The sequence below is a fragment of the Cupressus sempervirens genome, chromosome 9 (assembly GCF_028749045.1).
Source record: "Cupressus sempervirens isolate cs-2001-9-10 chromosome 9, ASM2874904v1, whole genome shotgun sequence".
Taxonomy (NCBI): Eukaryota; Viridiplantae; Streptophyta; class Pinopsida; order Cupressales; family Cupressaceae; genus Cupressus; species Cupressus sempervirens.
Window position 1 is genome coordinate 770,599,649 of NC_143126.1, and position 19,319 is coordinate 770,618,967.

The 19,319-nt window shown below is 32.4% G+C and overlaps 1 pseudogene; it reads right to left on the bottom strand.

Annotated features, from left to right (window-relative positions):
• Positions 1-8,872: 8,872 nt before the first annotated feature.
• Positions 8,873-12,649, bottom strand: LOC149540969 (dihydrolipoyllysine-residue acetyltransferase component 4 of pyruvate dehydrogenase complex, chloroplastic pseudogene; annotated as a pseudogene).
• Positions 12,650-19,319: the final 6,670 nt, after the last annotated feature.

Genomic DNA, 19,319 nt, shown 5'->3' on the forward strand with positions numbered 1-19,319 from the left:
TCCAAGCAATGTGGATGTAACATTGCTAGAGCTACATAGGAAAGATGACACTCCATTAAATGCTATATATAGCTATTAGCTCACTAAGAAAATCAACATTTGGTTTACTTGTTCCATTTCTCTATGCATTACATTAGTTCCAATTTATGTTCCAAATGTGTTCTAATCTTTGAAGGAAAATAAATTTATTTACTCTCAAAATATACCATTTTGTTGAGGTTAGATAATATCTCTTCGAACTCAATTGTGTATCTCATGCGAATCACTTTCTCAACTCTTACAACCAGTGTAAAAATGATATTGTGTATGAAAAAAAGTTAGTTTGTGAGCAAACAAAGTTTTACAGAGCCAAGAAAAAAGAGAGCTAACTAGAGGAAAATGGCTACAGGTACAATTGGAGATGAGTCATAGACACCAAATGAGCTCTTCCCACGTGTAAAGTATATGAATGCTCAAATGATCAGCATATTGATATAGGTATTAGGACTACTAACATTCCATTTACTTAATTCATATCATTATTCTACTCAAATGTACGTAATTGACTCTCACATAGTGGTTTATGAAGATACTGCCTTCTAAGCAATGTTAGGTGTTTAAACAAACAAATTACAACTATGTGCGATGTCTATCAAAGGTGTTTGATTCTAGAAAAGTAAAAATTACCTCATATTTGATACTATGTGTATAATAAATGACTGATTGGGTGAATTTTATTACCCATAATTCCTTTAAATGCCCACTCTTTGTTTCTGTTAACTGTAAATGTTGACACAAGGTATGTTGTTAATAGAATTGCATATGGAAGTTATGTTAAAAAATAGACAGTTGAACATTGTCGTACGATTTCAAATATTAAATTGTAGGTTATAAATAGACCACAAATAATTTTCTCTATCAAACTTACAAGGTTTTAGAACATGAACCTTTATGCCTGACTTAATGAGCACACAGGAAGCTTTGACTTCCCTAGTGGGTCCCTTTTTTAACTCAACCCACCCTTCTAGGTTAACCCATCTTCATCTCCCCATTTCGTCTCCCAAACACTACATTGTTCTCTCCACAATTCCTCAATAAATGAGTACACTTTTTTTGTTGTCAAATTCCCACCCACCCATGTAATTAATGATTTTCTACCCCAATCTATTGTTTTTGCTCTTTGTAATAGGAAGTAAGAACTTTATTATTCTTGAAAATATAAGGGAACCCTACCAAATGATGCAGAGATTCTTTTTATCAGGTGAGAAAGCAAAACCCATATGTATTTTTACAGTCTCTTTCAATTTTAATATTTTGATTTGAGAATTTTTGAAAGAAATCATATATGTAATTGCTACATACCTCTAATTTTACTTCAAAAAGAAAGTTCAAGAGTAATACATAAATGTATAGCTCAGTTCACTACCCGTCTTTGAATTTTGTGCTTTGGTGGTGTAAATTACACTACTTTGAATAAATTTCAGAGGTCATCCAATAATCTGAAAGGGCATAAATGTTAGTATGATCATAATCAACTTAGATCCATAGTGATGAGCTTATTGGTTGCTCCAAAATCATAGATTCCACCAATTATTATATTTTTCTTCCTATAGCTATTGTAAGAATAAGAAGCATGACAAACCACTATGTTGGGCATGTAGCATAGTCCATTGGACTGGATAGATTGCCAATTAACACAAACTCCACAAGCATAGTCCATTGTTTTCTGAAATACTAAATTTGGGACATTAGGTTTTACTCCACACACCAAAGAGTATATGCAATTGATTTTGATGGGAGATTTGGAGGGAATAGAGTAGTTGAATTAGATGGTGGAGATGGTGGTGTTATAACTGGTGTAGTGGGGGCAGGAATACTAAGTGTTGCTGGGTTAAGAGGACTAGGAGGATAAGGCATAAAAGGTGGGGGGAAGTTTATAGTAGCAAGAGAGGGAGGTGTAGAGTAGAGTAAAGGGAGGTGGAGCGAGATAGGGAAAAATTGATGGTAGTGAAGAGCTTGATGGTGCATTAGGTAGATAGAAACCAATAGAAGGTTGGGAAATAGGGTAGTAGAATAATAAAAGGATGGACTTTGGGCTCTCCTTGTTTTGATGACTAATTTTATCTTAACTTCTAATATTGAAGCTATCCAACTAACATTCAAAACACCTAACATTGTTTTAAAAAAACCTCTGCACTACAATAAGAACTCTTGGAACTTAGTTCATTAAATGATAAATCTAAGATATATAATTTGATTCTATTGTACTTACTATCTATTTGCACTGAAAGGTGATTGGTCCACTAATTCAATATACTCCATAGATGCTGAAAACTTTCAAGTGATGCTAGATACACATTCTGACGGTGACTATTTTGCTACTTGTGTAGGACCAGTAAGGAATTATTACTACTTGCCAAGGAAAATTCAAGACCAAAATATTATAACAATTTTTCAAGTTGTGTTGTTTTGAAGTCTTCACAAACTTTGACATTGACTCATTTCTAAGTTGTGGAAAATCAGTGTCTTTTTTGTTTTAAATGTTTGCAAAGGGAGTGACAAATCTTCAAAATTTGGTAGAAATTGTTCACATTCTACAAGATGTTCCACCATTTGTTCAAAGCTGGAAGCAATCCCACTTGATCGTTTTCATATTTATTTGTGCCTTGTGGGATAAAAGTTAGTTGATCATAACATTATGATGTCTAGAACATAATAATCTATGATGGTTTGTTAAAAAACCATCGTGTGTTGAACAAAAGTGGAAGGGTACTCTGAGTGCTATTATTTATTATTGATATAGCATTTCTATAAAGTTAATTAAACACATTAACTATTAATATGAGAACCTATCTAGCACTCACTGAATCATAGAATTCAAGTGCCAAATTGGGAAAAATAGTGGTTATTTTCCCTTACTTTCACTATAATTTTGTCCAAAACAGCTTTTGTATTTCTATCTCAATGCCAAGCTTGGACAATCAACTATGCATAAACTTTGTTGTAGAAATTACCCAATATGAAAGTGCAATATTTTGAATTGACCTTTCATAACAACTTTGCAAACTTCTGTTTCAGTAAGGCATACTTTACTCTTGGCATTTGGTGAAATAGTTGATTCATGTTGGGCTCTTACTTCCAATATTGATATCAACTTTCAACACCCATATCATAATATAAATAAGAAAATATTGATTTCACTTGGAATAACCAAGAATATTTTGCACCCAACATTAATTGACAACTATTCCAAATATTCCATATCCATGAAAGATTTAACTCCATGAATCAGTACCATATCATGTTAACTTAATTCTTGCAGCCCAATAATATTGTTTTTGGTGTCCAAAAAAAGATAAGACATTCCATAATTTTCAGCCTAATAACCATGCTTGAAATTCATGTTTTTCTAAGCCAAAAAAACAAACCACCAAGGGACCACTTTTAGATTTAGGAAAACAATTTTTTGCACAAAATTAGAGCTCACCATTTTGAAGCATACAACCCCAAATTCTTGGCTCAAATCGATTGCCACGTGATAACACAAATCTCAACAAAAATAGACTTTTCAAAGAAAATAATCTCTCATCTAAACTGAAACCAAGAAACCAAAGCCATATTAGATTATGGTGAAAAAATATGCATAAAACGTTAATGTAAACATTATGAATTAAATCATAAATTTGAACCAAAACAATTTTCAGCAATCCCAAGCCATATTGTTATTAAATCAACCTCTAAAAGAACACTTAGGACTGCTTTTTGTTTAGTTTTTAATTTCCAAACTCTCTTGTTTTATACCTCTCTAGATTCATTCTCAAAAGAGACATTTTTTCTTGTTCCCACTCTAGAATCTAATTTTTAATTACAAACCCAAACTATTTTTAAAACATAACCAGCATCTACTAAAACCAAAACATAACTACTTTGAATTTATCTCAACTAATTAATTGGCTTATTATGTTTACATCATGTTCTAAATGTTTCATAACATAGATGTTTCCTCCACATTTTATGGACCATACATTGTAAATCTAATGCTAATTTAATACTAAATTTCGTTAAAACTTACAATTTCATGCTTACAAACCCAAAAGACCACTTGACTCAATCACTTTGAAAATGATTATGTTTCTTCACATTTGTTGTCCTCTTAGAGCTCTGCATCACTGGTTCTAATCGGTGTTGGATGCTTATGTATTATTGACCTTGTGTTGCCAATTCCAAATGTGTTGCATCTTGACATTAAAATAGGGTGGATCTTGCTTGCAGACTCACGACAATGCAAGAGTAACAATTTTTAACATAAATTTATTCAATATCAAGAGAAATTGATTCCACAATTAGTTGTCTTGAAGACAATCCCATTTTGTTCCAAAATTTCAAGTACATCTTTGTCTATGGGTAAAATCTCAATTTGGGAAATATTTATCTGCTCAAATTTATGAGTTTTAAATTAGGAGTCAGGTTTCTCTATTTACAAATGTTGGACTTTTGAAATAGCTGATTTACCATGGTTATAATAGCACAGGTTCATTTCTTCTGATCAATCACGTTGGAAATTGCATTTGTTTGTTTGTTCTTTTGGGCATTTCATTACTAATTGAAGCAAGTGAAATTTTAGATTTTGGTAAATCATCCTTTGAAATAGGACATCAAAAAGTGAATGTAGTTGTATTCAAGAATTAGCTCATCAAATAGATAAAGGTTATTTGTCATGGGGAGTTTAAAGACATTGCTTGTGGGTTTAATGAAAATGATTTTTTTTGAACTTCTAGTTTGATGTATGATTGTTGGAACCAAATGGGATGTAAGAGCTCAGTAATAAAATATTTGATGAAATGTCAAGCCAAGAAACATGTACAAAGAGAGGGAATATTTGAGGTAAGACAATGAATTCATTGTTCAGTTCCGATTCATATGAATGCACAATAGTTTTTATTTGAATTGTCTTCTATTAATGGAAGAATACATAGAAGATCACAATGGACTACTATTAGAGCTTTGCTTGGGAAATGCATGTTCTTGATGCATCGTGAAAAGTAAAGGTTTTTTTTTCAAGATTCTTGACTCTGAAACTTATGAGCTTGAATGAATTTAATGATTCTAAGAAAAGTAGTGGACAATAAATTGAAATTGAAAACTAGGAAATACAAGGTTATCTGAATGCAGACTATTCAAATAGTAAAATATGTGAAGATCATGCCACATTATTTTTCATGTAGCATGATAAAGTTACTTACGAATTTAATTATTAGAATTTACCATATTCATTTTCCCCAAGAAATGTTGTCAAGAAGTTACAAGTTGTATGTTAAAGTGTTTCAGTCAAGTAATTTGTTATGTATTTTTATTGTAATATATTAGAATGAGTTTTATTATGTTTGAATAGGGTGTTTATTAATTTCAATGTTAACTTGCAATATTATTTTTAATGTGGGGACACATACTTTTTACCAAACATGTTGATGCAACATTCTAACCTGTCATTTTGAGTTCCACTCAATTATTTCTAGGTGCACATCATAATCATCCATTTTCATTGATCATATTTGCGAAAGTGTGTTCTAGTCCTTTAATCTAGTGTATGTTCTTACTATTGAGCTTTGAGCTTGTTTTTCTTTTCATTTTTGATGTTGTAAGAAGTGATAGATAAATTTTCTACATTTCACTATTCATCAAGTCATAAAGTTGGCAATTTAATGCTACGGATGTGGGTAATATTGAGGATTTGTCAATTTCCTTGATTTTGGTATGGCTTGGGTATGCTTGTTCAATTATAATCACTATAAAAAATGTAAGAATAGAAAACTAAATTAATCACAATTCAAATTTTAAAAACTACAAAACACTACTAAAATTGCTGATCCAATTTTTTGGTTTTTGAAATGAGGCATGTCATACATGATATATCGCTTATGATAATTTAGTTTAGTTAAAATAGGAAAATAGTAAATACGCAATGATCAGGTTCCAATTCAGTAAGTATTTGAACAAAATTGTATTTCTCTTTGTTGAGAGTTTCTAAATCAACAATTCATGTTGTAGGATTAATAGCCAAGCCACTCCCTTTGCTCTTTAATGCAGATTTTTCTTAGAGCTCTTCATGTTTGGTTGATTGTGCGCATGCATTGCAATGTTTTGTAACTTATTTTCTTAAATTTTTATCCTTTTTTTATTAGTATAATTTATGACAATAGCTAGGAGTTTGGCCCTTTGATAATGGAGCAACCTGATAGATACATTCTAGGTGCTTTGATAAGTATTAGTCACAAATTAATTTGGTAAGGGATAAGGGGGTATTTAGTACATTACTTGGTAGTGTAGAGTCAAAATTTTAGTAGTAAATTAAATTTCAGGAGTGTAACACATCACATAATAGGGGTGCTTCTTTTTGTAGTGGAAAACTTTCAGAAGTGTGAACTAAATTTTAAAGAATCATAGATACATTTTTAAATTTTCATGGAAGATAATGGAACTACTATAAATAAATATTAAACAAGATCATAGTTTCATTTACATATTTTCAGAGTCTTAGAATACCTTTCCTCTAAATTGTCTTCAAACGAACCATCAAATTTATGGTTATTGGTACTTATAAGCATAGTAAGGATCAAATTCATGGTAAGATGTAAATTATGTAGACTACTAAGTGTATTATATCATGTATGGATACTTTCTTTTCTAATTCTAACATTGTTTTCAACTAGATGGATGTCAATTGGTCTTGTGTCATGGATGGAGTCATTCAACAACCTCCTCATGGAAAACTTTCGTACAAAGACCTCTCATGCGAGAAATATGTCTATAAAGGCTTAGAATTATTTTAAACTTGGATTGAGGCCAATAGATTGAATAATTTTATTGAGGGAGAAAACTCAAGGGACTCATACCCAACCTTCTTTTACAAAAGTCATAATAAGAAGAATCCTTTGCATTCAGATATAAAAACCAGAATTAATAGCTTTTCAGAATATAAGATGTACAAATAAGGATAATGAACTACTAAATACAAATTTTTATACTCATATTAGTGATTTGAAAATAATGTCTCTAATGATTAGTTAACTATACTTAAATTTTTGAATGTTCTTATTGAATTTAATAGGTACTGGTGTGCATATGGACCAAGTAATTACAAGGGAAAAAATGTGACACCTTTTGATTCTTCCTTAGTGCCTAAAATAGGGAAGTGTAGTAGACCTGGTCGTAAACATACACAATCTAGTTGCACCTATCATTTTAGCACACAGATAAAAATTTGTAAGCCAAACCATGTGCTAATATGGTATCACCAGGTTCAACATGTGGATAGTGAAGGAAAAATTTGTCATGGTCAAATTAATAATGAATTTTTAGGAACAAGGTCCTTTTTTGCACCATATATTAGCAAACAATTACTTCAATGGGTGGAGTCATTACTATTGCTTGGCATGTCCACAGATGCGGTCCATAAAAAACATAAACAAATGGTGCATGAAAAGATGACCATGTTTGAGGGTCAAACTTGTAGGGATGATTTTCTTACAATGGATGATATTGTAAATATTAATCGCAAAATTAATACATTTAGATATGTGTTAGATAGTAATGATACTCGTTCAGTGTAACAATGGGTTTTGGCAAATCTAGATAAGTGGTTTGCATATCAGCAACATAGTGCCACTATTGTTGATGGAGATGACCATATCCCATTTGTTTTGGGGATTCAATTACCAGAGCGACTTGATTGGATGCTCCATTATGGCCATAATAACATATTAGTAATGGATTCTACATTTGGTATGAATGCAATGAAGGTATATTAGTATTATTTTATTATAGAGTTGAATTTAATTTTTGTATTCTCAATTAAATATAGTATTGATATATCATACCCCATGTCTTATGACAGTTTCAATTATATACAATCCTTGCATTCAATTCAAAGCATATGGGGTTGCCTGTGGCATGGGTCATTATGTCAAGGTCTTGTGCATATGATATTGTATATTGGATGCATATACTTCTCCAACGGGTTCACTTGAATAATATTGGTTGGAGATTAAACGCATTTATGGTAGATTATGCAAGTGTCAAGATCAAAGCTATTAGGTATTTCTATTTTCTTCAAAACCTTGTTTTTATGTAAATGCCATATTTCTATTTTATTTTAGGACATTAATAGAAGTGTCCTTTAAACTAAGACACTTCATTCTGGCATATATTTGGATCTTAGTAATTTTTCTTTGATGAATGCACTTTTTTCTATAAAGAATTGTTAAGAGTTTTTTAGTCCCTATTTTTTGGCACCATTAACTGTTTATCACAACTAATATCATGTGTTTCCTTTGGATCATTGTTCTATCCATGCCCGCTATTTGACACTATAGCAATGATTTCAACTTACATGAAATTTAATGGTTATTCATTTTACATATGACCTACCCTTTGTTAATATATGGTTTTCCATTAATAACATATGAACATTGTTTTGATGTGATAAAAATATATTTATATCATTTTCACTAGGTCTATTTGACTTAATGTTTACATAATAATAATTATTATTATTATTAGATCAAACTAGCCTCACTTCATTGAATTACAAAATATAGAAAATGTTGACCACAATAGCAGCCACAAGGTGAATTTAAGCTATTATATCCACCTTTATAACATTTTCCAAAATATGCAAAGTTTCATAGTACTTGTCTAAGACTCTGAAGAGACAAATTTAGTCACAAAATGAAGCTTATACAAAAAGGAAATTAAAAACACAATTACCCTCTCCATATGTTGCAAATTTACTGCATCTTTTTGTAACACAATACGAGCACATCAACATTGAATGGTGAAAAATCTCTCCAAAACATGACACACACACAAAGAAGGCATCATTCATACCTTACCCTTACAATGTAAGTACCACTAGGTTTTCCATAACTTTTTCAAATATTTTCAAGAGGGTTGCCAAATGAGCACCACAGATTTTTAGTGGTCTGTACTTACATTCACCTATATTTTACTTTTCACACCAAGGAACCCATCTCTAGTTTTTGTGACTATATTCTTTGATCCCTCAACAACCCTAGTTGCACCTTGTTCTAGTGGAAGAATTGCATCAAATCTGACTACTCCAAACATTACAAGATTGCATAAAGTAAAGGTTCTTGAATTATATTCTTGAGGTTGAAGTTTCTTTGCACGAGATTTCTCAACAAGATCCTTCTGCCTTCAAGAAATTAAATATAGGTTTTCCTTATCCGCATCTTGAAGAATAAGATTTATATAAGTCCTCCATTTTTTATGATTGCAACTATGATATTTGTGCTATTGTTATAAGTACAACTTTGATCAACCTTGCAGCTTGAGTTGACAATCAGATGTTGTGCTAAAGGCATTGTAGTTGTCTTTTCTAGTAGATAATTCATGGTCACCCCCTTGGATTTCCCATTTTTGTAGAGAGAATCTAGAGCATTTGTAGTGATAGAGTACCCAACCTAGAATGTAGGAGCTGAAAGGATCTCTACCATATTTCTTGATGCAGAGCCACACCTTGGAAAGCTCAGGAGGAATACTCACTCAACTGAGTTACTTCAAGGGGCACGACATCAATCAGCCGAGATCGAACTCGAACCAAACTCAAGATTGGATTAATCAGAATATATAAATCTCCATAGTTTATCTTCACCCGCACACCAAGATCTTTAACCTAAAATGTCCTCAAAGAAAATATATTTGCACTTTTACAAGATAGACCAAGATCGAATTGCTACCAATCTCCATAGTTGATTATCTATATCCTTTCTAAGGCAAAAAATAAAAATTTCTCTATTACCCAAATTTGAAAAATGCCTCTCTTACATAGCCAACCGGCTTATTTAAAACTGACTCTCCTTTTCTAATAAAAGGATGAGAAACATTTTTTCGTTTTCTATCCAAGAAAAGGATAAGAATCTGAAACTACCTACTACCTATTATTGGAATCTGACAATCATGCAGTAGGCCACATTTTAAATATCCACATTTTTTTTCGTCTTCTATCAAAGAAAAGGATAAGAATTCGAAACTGCCTACTACCTATTATTGGAATCTAACAATCATTATCTACAAATTAAAACTATTCTATTTTAAAAAAACCTATACCTGGTCCTAGGTGGCTATATCTGGAGAGCTCATCGAACTACTACTCTAGGTATGCCACCACATGTAGGATGTTTATTGAAAACATTAAATTTAAATATTGAAAACATAAAACATTTCTTATTTTATTTGCTGCTCTGCTACTGCAGCATACTCCCCTGTAGAAAGAATCTCAAGTCCACTTGAGATGAGGTGTTGTAGTGATAAACCGTGCTTCTTGCTTTGTTCCTCGTCCATCTGAATATCTTTTGTTGCAAGGATGTTCTTCCATATTACTGGATATTGAATATATTGTCTCCTTGGAGTCTTTTTAGAACTATCTACAAAAATGAATGTTAGAAAAGAAAAACCTTTCTTCATCTTTAGTTTAAGCTTATATTCATCTTCCAGTTGCAATCCTGCATTTTCTTGTCTTTGACTCCCTTGGATTTGTGTTTCCTTCATCTTAATCTTTGGTTTGTCTCTGCTTTGTAACATAAAAACTATTTGCTTATGATCATTCATTTCCAGTAACAACTTTATCCCATGTAAGATTTTTACTACTACAAACATTTTTGATTCCACCAAATAGACTTTCCAATTAAATTTCTCTTTGTTGTCCACACAAACATACCACATCTCCGTACATAGAGAACATGCAAAAAATTGATCCCGTTCGTAACCCTTAACAAGCTTTTATATAGTCTCTTCTTTTGGAACCAAATTAGATTTCTCAATCTAAGTTTCTTCAACCTTGTCATAAACACAATCAGAATTTGTTACCTTCTCATAAACCAATTCAATCTCAGCTTCTTTTTTCATAACCTCATTAGATATCTCTTCTTTAAAAACTTTGTCATTCTGAGTCTCTATACTACCACCATTCCTTTTCCATTCTTTCACGATGGCTGCAAAATCTTCCCATAAATCAGATTCTTCTTTAGAACTTGCTGTTACACATTCCGTAGCTTCATCTTCATGCCATTCCTCTTGACATTTTTCTTCATTATGCATATTTAAGGCTTCATCAGTTGCCTCCAAAATCTTTTCCATAGGAGTACCTTCCAACATTGTACTCTTCTCTATTTTCAAAGGACATGTTACTGTTCCAACCATAGATTGTTTGCATTCAAATCCAATAGGGCTTGTCTTGTTACTGCTCTCGTCAAGAGATACTTGTTGCACTTCTTGTTGCTGCACTTCTTTCAACTTATCTTTATTCTCTTTCAACTTAGCGTCATTCTCCTCAAGTCTCCTTCTCAAATTGTTTATCCCCTCTTCTATCTTGCTTAGCTCTTCTCTTTGTTTTTTCCTTTCTTCTTTCTCTCTTTTCTTCTTTTCCTCTATCTCCTTCTATTTAGAATCCTTTCTCTGCCAATACCTTCTAAAAAGATACAATAAAGCTACTTCTTCTTGTCCCATCATTCCTCAGCTAGGTTATTTTCTTCTTATCTAGTCTCCTGGACTTCTTCTTAGACTATTTCTCTCAATCTTTCACAATCACACAAGCATATACACAAATACTTTTTTTCCAAACCTTTTGCTGTGCTCTGATAACAAAAATAATGCAGAGACACACCTTGGAAAGCTTAGGAGGAATACTCACTCAACTGAGTTACTTCAAGGGGCATGACATCAATCAACTGGGATCGAACTCGAACCAAACTCAAGATTGGATTAATCAGAATATATAAATCTCCATAGTTTATCTTCACCCGCACACCAAGATCTTTAACCTATCCTCAAAGAAAATATATTTGCACTTTTACAAGAGAGACCAAGATCGAATTGCTGCCAAACTCCATAGTTGATTATCTATATCCTTTCTAAGGAAAAAAATGAAACTTTCTCTATTACCCAAATTCGAAAAATGCCTCTCTTACATAGCCAATCGGCTTATTTAAAACTGACTCTCCTTTTCTAATAAAAGGATGAGAAACATTTTTTCATCTTCTATCCAAGAAAATGATAAGAATCTGAAACTGCCTACTACCTATTATTGGAATCTGACAATCATGCAGTAGGCCACATTTTAAATATCCACGTTTTTTTTTGTCTTCTATCCAAGAAAAGGATAAGAATCTGAAACTGCCTACTACCTATTATTGGAATCTGACAATCATTATCTACGAATTAAAACTATTCTATTTTAAAAAAACCTATACCTGGTCCTAGGTGGCTATATTTGGAGAGCTCATCGAACTGCTACTCTAGGTATGCCACCACATGTAGGATGTTTATTGAAAACATTAAATTTAAATATTGAAAACATAAAACATTTCTTATTTTATTTCCCACTCTGCTATTGTAGCATTTCTTGCCACAACCACATGTATTGTTGTAAAAGGCACCATGGTTCCTAGAAACACAAGTGTTTTCTGAGAAGCCACAAGTTTAATAACAACAACAACAATAGGGGATGGTTTGGGTTTAGCCATGACACTAACATATGGAGAGGTATTATTATAATATTTGCTACACTCTCAATTTCAAAGATGGTAATTTATCCTTTAGGTCCAAATCCCACAATATTAGCTAGATCAACCTTGTATTGTTTAACCAATTTTTACTATTCAATATACATGTAATTTATCTATCATGTCTTTGTAGGCCTCAAGTTACATCAAGTTATAATTTACTTACTTCTTTTAATAGGTAAGTTCTCATAACTTCTTTTATAATCATATCTCATAAAGGAGAGTAAATACATCTCTTTGACAATGTACAAAACCATTAAAAAATAGTTTTAAATACTAAATGTATAATATTTATGATGTAGAGAAGTATTTGAATGTGGTGTATCTATGTTCTTGGCATGTTAGAGGTGCATGGTTGAAAAACTTAAATGCAAAGGTCAAAGATAATGCAATTAGACAAGAAATGTTTGATACGCTTGGATATATCATGCATCGTTAAGTAAATGAAGATTCAACAAGGAATGATGTTCACATGTTTATTAAAGACTTTAAATACACACAACCCCATTTGTTTATTATTTTAAGAGTTGATGGTCTAAAAGATTGAGTATGTGGACTAGATGTTGCCATACACTCAAACATGCAAGGCAAGAAACAAATGAAACCATAGAGTCATACCACTCACACCTAAAAAGATGATTCTTAAAAGTAGTAGAGTGTGATGCAAATCGTTGTGTTGATTGGTTGGTGCATCAACTAACACAACATGTTTATATCTATTATTGGTGGGTACAAATCAGCAAGAAGCATGGTTTCTATAGGAACTTTGAAATTGAGAAGATTGAAAACACATCTTGGGTTTGAGCATTACAAATTCTAGATGAAAATATTACATTTAGTGATCTTGATGATTGTATAGCATGGGTTACAAGTCAAAGTGATACTTATTTTTGATATGAGGTGTATATCTCGTCACATGATCTATGTACATGTGCTCTTGCAACTTTTCAATACAAGGATACATGTGCAAGCATGTGATCAAGGTGAACTTAATGTGTGTGTGTGTGTGTGTGTGTGTGTGTGTGTGTGAGAGAGAGAGAGAGAGAGAGAGAGAATTTTTCTAATAATAATTTGCATGTAGAGTTGGATTATCTTGCTACAATAGTTGATTCCACAGAAGAAAGATGCCCAGTCGGTGTTTCTAATCATTTGGTATGACAAAAAAGTTTATTTATTTATTTTACTAGTATAAGATTCTTGACAAATCATATGTTTAAATGTGTTTCATTATCATTGTAGGAAGTAACTGAATTAGATGGGATTGGAGATAACAAAAATTGCCAACTATTGGATGATCACTCGATATGTACACAGGTAAAATAATAATTACATATTGATGATTTTTATTCTTATTTCTAAAATTATATGTTTAACTATTTGTGGACAATAGAAAACAACGGTGAAAATGCAGTGATAGAAATAAAGTTGGTAATACACAACGAGATTCAAGGAATGACTAGTACATATGATCTAGCAACACTTTCTTTCATTCGAAATTTTTTGAAGGACTTGACAAATAAAGTCAAAAGTAGAAAAATATCATCCCACCTTGGATTAGACTATCCAAGTGTGCATCCATTTCATCCCATACAAGATGGATTTGGCAATACTCTTCGTTGACAAAGGGACTTAATTGAATGCATGAATATAAGGAGAAAAACAAGTATCTTGAATCAAACACCCACATTTCCACAAATGCCATGAAATCTTAAGTGTCAAATTTGGATTGATGATCTTGATAGGGCAAATGAATGAGATAAGGATCACTCTAAGTACAATGAACATATGGTTGGCATGGTTAATATCATAGAGTATGGGAGCATGCAAGATACTAATGCAAACACATTGGATTTGATTGAAAATGCATGATATGGTATTATCATACTTGTTTGTGTTGTATTGTAAGAAAATTTTAGATTTTGTAATGCTATGTTGTTATTTTGGGCATGTACAAACACAATTAATTTTTTTAAGATAGTTTATGAAATTCCACAACTTGAATTATCTTTGATGCATTCTGTCAAATTGTTCACATTCCTTGTTTAGTCTTTCATATTTTGATATATGTCTACTAGCAATTTTCAGCTATACTATTTAACAAAAAAAAAATCTTTACATTATGATTTAATGGATATACATGTCCAGTTTCAAGTCTCCCATTTTTGCCAATTGTGGGGATGATGTTAAAGGTTTTGGAATGTAGATTTTGGAAGTTGATAAGGCTTCTCATTCTTGGTATTTGAATCAATATTATTTATAAACTACTTTTATAGCTCTTGAATATGCACAAGAAGAGAGGATGTTAGTAAAGGGATGTTATATCTTGCTTAAAAACCTGTACATTTTATATACTTTATAGTTTTTAATCATCCTCAACAAATATATTTTGTGCATTTCCTTTCATAATTGTGCTTTGTCTATGATTTTATATGATGTATTATATCCACCAAAATTTCTAACTAACATGGAATATAAACCAGCTACATGTTTTGATTAATGTTCATAAACAATTTCTGAACTCCATTTTACACAGCCACCATAATAGAATGTTGTTGTTGTTATAAAACATGGTCTTATAGCTATCATTTACTTTTTCTTGAAAATCTAAGTCTTTTAAGAATAAAGTAAAAAGATAAATATAGTGAAGATATCATATAACCTGTTAAAGCTATCTTGTAACATGTTAAAGCAGTTAAACACTTTGCATGCTCTGTCCATGATTCCAAGTTTATCTAAGATTGGCTAATGGTTTGCAAAAAAAAATTGTAAGGGAAAAAAAACCATATAATTTATCATTTTCCTTTTCTAGAAAATCTAAGTCTTTTAAGAATAAAGTAAAAAGATAAATACAATGAAGATATCTTGTAACCTATTAAAGCAGTTAAACACTTTGCATGCTCTGGCCATGATTCCAAGTTTATCTGAGATTGGCTAATGGTTTGCAAAAAAAATTGAGTAAGGAAAAATAACCATATAATTTTTAAATTTTGGTTTCTTAAAAACTTTGCCAACATACCTTCATTGAATTTTGAATCTTCACAAACTAAAACTGAAAAATTATAATGAATAATGTTGTAAGAAAGAAGTCACAGTAATAAGATATATAAAGAACAAACAAAGACTAAAAAGTTCAATACTCACTTGATATAATATTGATTTTGTTACATATAAATTGTTTTGAACGTCCTATGTAAACAGAAGAAGCAAGAAGCTCATATCAGAAAATAATTTTACAAAGTACCAAATTCATTATATTTATCAATCAACAAAAATTACCATATAATTTTTTCAAATTACTATATTTATTATATTTATTTTTTAAAATTTAACTATTTATTATTGTAAATATTATCGTTTATTGATTAATGTTAATAGGCTACCTTTTGACTTATTTTATTTATAAAATATATTCATATGATTTATTTTAGAAAGATTACATGTTTTATCTAAAACATATAATTAAATAACAATACATATATTTTAAATATAATATTTTAATGTCATTATTAATTTTTATTATGAAATAATGTTTAAAACAAATTAATTTATAGAATATAAAAATTAATATTTCAATGAGTAAATTTTATAAAATTATCACTTTTAAACATAATAATCTATGTTATTAAATATCAAACATAGTAAAATAATTGGAAGAACATTATACGAATCCCTATGTACATCGTAAGTTTCAACCAACGATGAAAAGTGTTAAAATATTCAACAACTATGGACCCACTTGCATAAGAAGTAAAAGAAAGTTAAATTTGTACTCGAGATCCAAACAGAAAAGTACACATGCCAAACACCGCCGTCAAATGCAAGTTAAAAAATTGAAAGCAAAGTTAAGTTAGGGAGGGGCCCACAACCCAGCCACCAAAGCACTCAAAAGGTTTGAGTGTGCCGGTTAAGCCTGGTCGAAGCTTTATCATATGGTCTATAGATAATTTCATCTGTCAAACCTACAAGGTTTTAGAACATGAAGTTTTATCATATGATCTAGATGGATATTCTAATCCCAAGAGCCACTTGTATGCATTGTTGATATTGTTCACTCACTTTTTCTTACACATTGTTTATATAATTCACATATTTTTCTTACACAAAGGGTTTTTGAAGCTTAACTTAGATTCTTCAAAGATCGGTAAAATCTAAAATGGTTAAAAAAAAATTATTGTATTCAAATTAATGTTAAATTGCATCAGTGGCAACAAATTTCATTCTAGTTATTGTTGAAAGGGTATTCTACTGTTGTCTGATATTTGATGAAAAGGTATGATTGATTTAAAAATCTCATTGATTTGAAAAGGTATGCTATCACAATAAAACTAAGGTATCATTACTATGGTACATCAATGTTCATAACTAAAAATAGAGTATTAACATATAGCTTTCCATCTCATTCACCCTGTCCCATCTAAAACAGCTTTCAATCTCTGAGAATCAAAGTGGAAAGCCCTTCTCGTGCCGCCTCTGTATTGCTCAACGAATTTATCTTCACATTTTCTTCTCCTCTCCCAAGACCATTACTATGATCAGTGGGCCATGTCAACTTTGGTAAAGAACCCCCGCACACATATTTGCGAGCCTTGCAAATGTTGCTGCAAAGCCTCATGCTGCTCCATGAATCCTCCTGATAAATGCGATGGCTCCCACAAACCTCGCATACTCTCGGCAGAAACACCAGATAACCCACCACACGCTCTATAACACCTTCCATGACATTCTCAGCACCATCTTCGCCCTCAGGGGCGGTCTCGATGATGTTTCTGATCATGTGAGGCAAAAGCGAACGCAACCCAACAGACGTCTCGAGTTCGACTCCCTCCTGTGAGCAAACCAAGCTTATCTTCTCTCCCAGACGCACGCTCACCTTCAGCACGGAGCTATTCACAAGCCCAATTTTACAAATCACATCATTCCCCTGCAACAAGTCTTCTACTGCAACTTCGAGTTCAAAGCTGGGAAACGTGCTCTCCGTCTCCAAGACCCGAACTTTACACCACTGAAGCACGTTTCCGCCATTAATGGACGCCTGTGCAACGCCAATATTCCAGGCCTCCTCTTTACCAAAAAAACTGGTGGCCCAGCAGACCTCCTCTTTAATAAAATTTTGCGCCCAAGGTAAAGACGCCAGTGGCTGCATGAGCTCAACAACAATAGCGGCTGCCGCTTTTGCAGCCTCTTGAGTCGCCTCTCTGGCTGTTTCACATGCCACAGCCATGATCGCGACATCTACAAGAATCCACCACCGCTTCTCATTTTCTGCACGGGACAAGAAGCGGGAACAGGCATACAATTTATCTAGCAATTCCTCCACCCTGAACATAGACCTGATGTACCTCTGAAGCGCCACAAGCAGAAGCTCTAATTTGGCTTGTAAATGGAGAAGGGATTCGGGTGTGTTGACACCAGTGATATTGAAAGCATAATTCTTGCAATTGGGCATGCGCCGGGCTTCAACTGACCACGCCAGCCCCTTCATCTCGATGATCTGAATACGCCCACATCCGACGTCAAATTTAATGGAGGCGTCTGAAGCCCTGGAGCTCTGCCATATGGCGATTTCAGTTTCCAAATCCAATATGTACTCATTGCTGCCCATCTTAGAAAACTCGAGTAGATTATAATTGTTCTGCGCCTCAGAAATTTGCTAGACCCCAGTCTGTGTGATTGGTTTTAAACAGTTGGGTAATTATAAGTAGCAGATTTCATGGGCCTTCTTGTCTGTTGCACTCTACTTTCCTCGCACCATCCAGAAAACGGAAACTGAGAGGATTAATTCCTCCAATTTCTCTAGCCTTCCTTGTCCACTTCATTCAATTTTCATAGCAATATCCAGGAAATGTACTTACATTTTCCTCATACTGGCTAGGAAATTGGGAAGCTGCCCCTCCAGCTCTTCATGGCATCCTCTTTGATCCAACTTTTTTCAGATCCCTTCGTCTTCCCCTTTTCCTTTTAACTCTCCCTCGCCTCCTCCTTTTCTCTCCAATATCCCCCATTTCCCTCTTTGTTATTCCTCTATTTTTCCGTGTCTTTTCATTTTCATAGTATTATTCTATCTTTTTTTTTTCTAAATTGTAGAATATATTATTTTATTAATAAACTAATTTAAAACAACTAGTGTACATGCCTACTTCACTACAAGTAAATTAGACTTGAAGAAAAGAATTTCACATAGCAATAAAGCTATTTTGATACTTTTCACAAATATTTTCTAATACATATATGAAAAGTATTTAAATTCAAGATATTATTTTGTATTATGTTATTAATTAAGTCGATAAGTTTATTGTGGGAGCTTTGTTCTCCAAAACTATTTTTTTAACGGAAAATTTGTAAGACTTGTTAATTATTAATTTTTTGATCCAGTCAACAGACTTTTAGTAATTTCTAAAAGGTATTTATTTTCACGGGCAAGTTTCTAATGTGTTAATAGTCTTGCATATCCACTGCAAAAGCTGCAGCAACCCCCTTCTAATCTTTAAAAAACAATTAATTTAATGTAGATCATTTGAAACGCTTTCCATAGAAAATTCTTCCAAACTTATAATTTGAGTTTTTAATTTATGCACAATGGAGAAATGTGATGTGTATAACTTTGGAGTGTTGGCATTCGAAGTAATAAGCATAAAACATCTAGCGAGAGAAGGGCTCAAGGAGGCCTAGTTTAATGCAACTCAAAGTAATAATGGAGGTGAGCTTCGATAAAGGATATTTTGGATGAAAGACTCGAAGATCCACAAGAAGCTATGGTGG